Genomic DNA, 4,642 nt, shown 5'->3' on the forward strand with positions numbered 1-4,642 from the left:
CGGGGCCGGTGCTACCGGCGGGGCGGGGCGGACATGCCCACCGCGCACCTGCTTCTGCCTGACGTGTACCCGGAAGGTCGTCAGTCCGGGCTCCAAATACGTAACAGCGAGTTTCTAAGTGAGTCACACGGACGCGGCTGGTCTCTAGTGAAATATAATCCTTCACTCTTCTCAACGGTTCCCTCTTCGGAAGGAAGCGCAGTCCACAGCGACGTCCGAGGGCGTGATCGCCTGCGTCGCACCCGCGTCTCCAGTGGCCACCCCTTGTCCTACAGGAACGCGCATCTGCTTAGCAGGCGCTGAGCCCTTGAGGAGGCCTAAAATGAATGAACGTGGCTCTGCCTCCTGAGCAGGCTCACAGTTGTGGGTGGCGAACAGGAGGGTGTCCATGCCTAAGGTCGACGGCGATAAGACAGACGTTCTTCCCAGGAGGAGATCATTTCCACGTGGGAGGCATTTCTAGGAGTCACCTTTCTTCGAGGAAGTGACCCGAGCTGTAGGAGGTGGAATCACAAAGGCTTTGGCGCCCTACACACCTGGGTTTTAGCCTCAGCTTGAGTCACTCACCTAGTCTATGACGCTGAACACATCAGCAAACCTCAAACTTTCCCCATCTTTAAGATGCAGATAACAGCCGGTCACCATGGCGCATGCCTGTAATGGCAGCTACTCAGGAGGCTGAGGCAGAGGATCGCTTGAACCTGGGAGGTGGAGGTTGCAGTGAGCCGAGATCACGCCACTTACTCCAGCCTGGGCAACAGAGCGAGATTCTGTCTCAATAAATAAATAAATAAATAACACTACATGACTGATAGCATATTTTTGAGGAGCATCTCTCCCCCTCCGTGCTTAGGTTTAATCCCCCCTTCCTCTCTCCTTCCCTCCCTCCCTTCCTTCTTTCTTCCTTATGTTTCTCTTCTTTTTTCTCCATCATTCCTTCATTTTTCTTATTTTTTTCCCAACTGACATAATTTACACACAATAAATTGCACAGATCTTAAGAGGACAGCTGGGTAAACTTTTACATATGTGTACACGTGTCATCAGCCCCCAGGTCAAGATCTAGAACATTTCCATCACCCCAGGTTTCCAACTGCTCCTTCCCGGTCAGTAGTACTTCCTCAAAGGTAACCACTATTCATTTGAACTTAAATTACCAAGTATGAGTTGTGTCTACTCTTAAACTTCATGTAATTGCAATCAAGCAGTATGCATTATTCCAAAGTTGTCCAACCAGCACAGGCCACGGTTTTGAATGTGGCCCAACACAAATTTGTAAACTTTCTTAAAACATTACGAGATTTTTTGTGATTTTATTTATTTATTTATTTATTTATTTATTTATTTATTTAGAGACAGAGCCTCTGTTGCCCAGGCTGGAGTGCAGTGGTGCGACCTCAGCTCACTGTAACCACCACTTCCCGGGTTCAAGCGATTCTCATGCCTCAACCTTCCGAGTAGCTGAGATTACAGGCTGGTGCCACCACACCTGGCTAATTTTTGTATTTTTAGTAGAGATGGGGTTTCACCATATTGGCAGGGTGGTCTCAAACTCCCGACCTCAGGTGATCTGACCACCTCGGCGTCCCAAAGTGCTGGGATTACAGGCATCAGCCATGGTGCCCCGCCATGTGATTTTTTTTTTTTTTTTTTTTTTAGCCCTTTAGCTATTGTTAGTTTTAGTGTATTTTATCTGTGGCCCAAGACAATTCTTCCAGTGTGGCCCAGGGAAGCCAAAAGATTGGACACCTTTGCATTTCTGTCTGTTTTTTTTTTCACGCACTGTAGTGTGTGAGATTCCTCCATGTTATCACACGTATCAGTAGTTTGAAGTTTGTTTATTACTGAATAGTATTCTATTGCATGAATATACTTCGGTTAACTTATCCTTTTTACCACTGATGTGTATTTGGGTTGTTTTCAGTTTTTGGCTATTATGAATAAAGCTGCTCTGAACATTCATGTAGTATGGTGAATGAATGCACTGATTTTAGTTGGATATATACCTATAAAAGGAATTTTTGTGTCATAGGATGATAGGTGTATAGTTTTAATAGACACTGCTAGCAGTTTCCCAAAAGGGTTGAATCAATTTTTGAAAATTGGCTGGGCGCGGCGGCTCACGCCAGTAATCCCAGCACTTTGGGAGGCCGAGGCGGGTGAATCACAAGGTCAGGAGTTTGAGACCAGCCTGGCCAATATGGTGATTCCCCGTCTCTACTTAAAAAAAAAAATACAAAAATTATCTGCACATGGTGGCATGCACCTGTAGTCCCAGCTGCTTGGGAGGCGGAGGTAGAAAAATCTCCTGAGCTCAGGTGGCAGAGGTTGCAGTGAGCCAAGATCATGCCACTGCACTCCAGCCTGGGTGACAGAGCAAGACTCCGTCTCAAAAAAAAAAAAAAAAAAAAGAAAAGGGCCGGGCGAAGTGGCTCACGCCTGTAATCCCAGCACTTTGGGAGTCTGAGGCAGGCAGATCACCTGAGGTAGGGAGACCAGCCTGACCAACGTGGACAAACCCCGTCTCTACTAAAAATACAAAATTAGCTGGCTGTAGTGGCGCATGCCTGTAATCCCAGTTACTCGGGAGGCTGAGGCAGGAGAATCGCTTGAACCTAGGAAATGGAGGTTGTGGTAAGCCGAGATCATGCCACTGCACTCCAGCCTGGGCAACAAGAGTGAAACTCCGTCTCAAAAAAAAAAAAAAAAAAAAAAAATTATAGTTACTTCACATCCTTGCCAACAATTGGTGTTAACAGTCTTAAATTTTTGGTGGTTATGCAGCAGTATTTCCTAGTGATTTTTTTTTTTTCTTTTTTTTGAGACAGAATTCTATCACCCAGGCTGGAGTGCGGTGGCACTATATCGGCTCACTGCAACCTCTGCCTTCTAGGTTCAAGCAATTCTCCTGTCTCAGCCTCCTGAGAAGCTGGGATTACAGGCATGCGCCACCATGCCCGGCTAATTTTTGTATTTTTAGTAGAGATGGGGTTTCACCATGTTGGCAAGGCTGTTTTTGAACTCCTGGCCTCAGGTAATCCGCTGGCCTCAGTCTCCCAAAGTGCTAGGATTACAAGCGTGAGCCACCACACCCGGCCTCCTAGTGGTTTTAATGTGATTTCCCTAATGAATGATAATGTTGAGCCCCTTTTAATAACTTATTAACCATTTGTATCACTTTTTTTGGTGAAACGACTGTTCAAGGTTTCTGCACATTTTTTAATTGGTCTGTGTGTTTATTCCATGTAAATTGTAGTAACACTTTATAATTTTTGGATATGTCTTTGTTAGGCATATATATCATGAATAGATCCTCCTAGTCTGGGCCTTGCCTTGTCAAATTATATTATTATTATTTTATTTTGTTTTTAAAATTAACATACAGTAACACTGCTTTTTATTTTTTATTAATACAGTTCTATGAGATTTAACACATATATAAAATTAGTGTTGGGCCGGGCATGGTGGCTCACACCTGTAATCCCAGCACTTTGGGAGGCTGAGATGGGCAGATTACTTGAGCCCAGGAGTTTGAGAGCAGCCTGGGCAGCGTGGTGAAAACTTGTCTCTACAAAAAATACAAAAATTAGCCAGGTATGGTGGCGCGTGTACCTGTAGTCCCCACTACTTGGAAGGCTGAGGTGGGCAGATCGCATGAGCTGGGGAGGTTTAGGGTGTGGTGAGCTGTGATTGCACTACTGCTCTCCAGGTGGGGTGACAGGGGGACGCCCTCTCTCAAAATAAGTAAATATAACCACCACTGCGATCAGATACAGAACAGTTCTGTCACCCCAAAAACTCCCTTGTTCTGCCCTTTTATAGTCATATCTTTCCCCACCTGTAATGCCTGAGAATCTCTAATGTATTCTTTGTTGCTGTGGTTTTGTCTTTTCCAGAATGTTATGTAAACGGCATTCATTCTACAGTGGTTTTTTCAATCTGGCTTCTTTCACTCAGCATAAAACCTGTGAGATCTCCATGTTGTTGCATGTATCAATAATCTTTTCCTTTTTGTTGCTCAGTTTTCTCTAAATACCCAGGAGGGGGCTTTGCTGGGTCATTTGTAAGTATATGATTAACTTTATGCAATTCTGCCCAACTTTAGAGGACCAATTTGTGTTCCCATCAGCAGTGTGTGAGTTCAAGGTACTCAGCATCCTTACCAGCACTTGTTATCACCATTATTTTTAATTTAGCTATTGTAACAGGTGATAGTGGTAACTGTCATCAGGGTTTTAATGTACACTTTTTTTTTTTTTTTAAATGGAGTCTCACTCTATCATCCAGGCTGGAGTGTGGAGTGCAGTGGTGACATCTTGGTTCACTGCAAGCTCTGCCTCCCAGGTTCAAGCGATTCTCCTGCCTCAACCTTCCAGCAAACCCAGCATGGCGTATTTTTAGTAGAGACAGGGTTTCACCATGTTGGCCAGTCTGGTCTCAAACTCCTGACCTCAAGTGATCTGCCCGCCTCAACCTCCCAAAGTGCTGGGATTACAGGCACGAGCCACAGCACTCAGCCTTAATGTACGCTTTTCTAAAGGCTGATGATGGCGAGCACCATTTCATGGCCTTATTTGCCATGCATTTATTCTCACTGGTGAAAGGTCTCTTCAAACCTTTTACCAATTTTTTTTTTTTTTTT

The 4,642-nt window shown here is 44.8% G+C and overlaps 1 protein-coding gene across 1 annotated transcript in view; it reads left to right on the forward strand.

Moving 5' to 3' along the window:
* Positions 1-63: 63 nt before the first annotated feature.
* LOC105536948 (chromosome unknown open reading frame, human C6orf99) overlaps positions 64-4,642 on the forward strand; it is a 50,957-nt gene continuing 46,378 nt past the window's right edge. The window contains 1 exon segment of the mRNA XM_011976436.1: positions 64-446. The gene's annotated coding sequence lies outside the window, so the exon portion shown is untranslated.

The sequence above is a fragment of the Mandrillus leucophaeus genome, unplaced genomic scaffold (genome assembly GCF_000951045.1).
Source record: "Mandrillus leucophaeus isolate KB7577 unplaced genomic scaffold, Mleu.le_1.0 Scaffold166, whole genome shotgun sequence".
NCBI lineage: Eukaryota > Metazoa > Chordata > Mammalia > Primates > Cercopithecidae > Mandrillus > Mandrillus leucophaeus.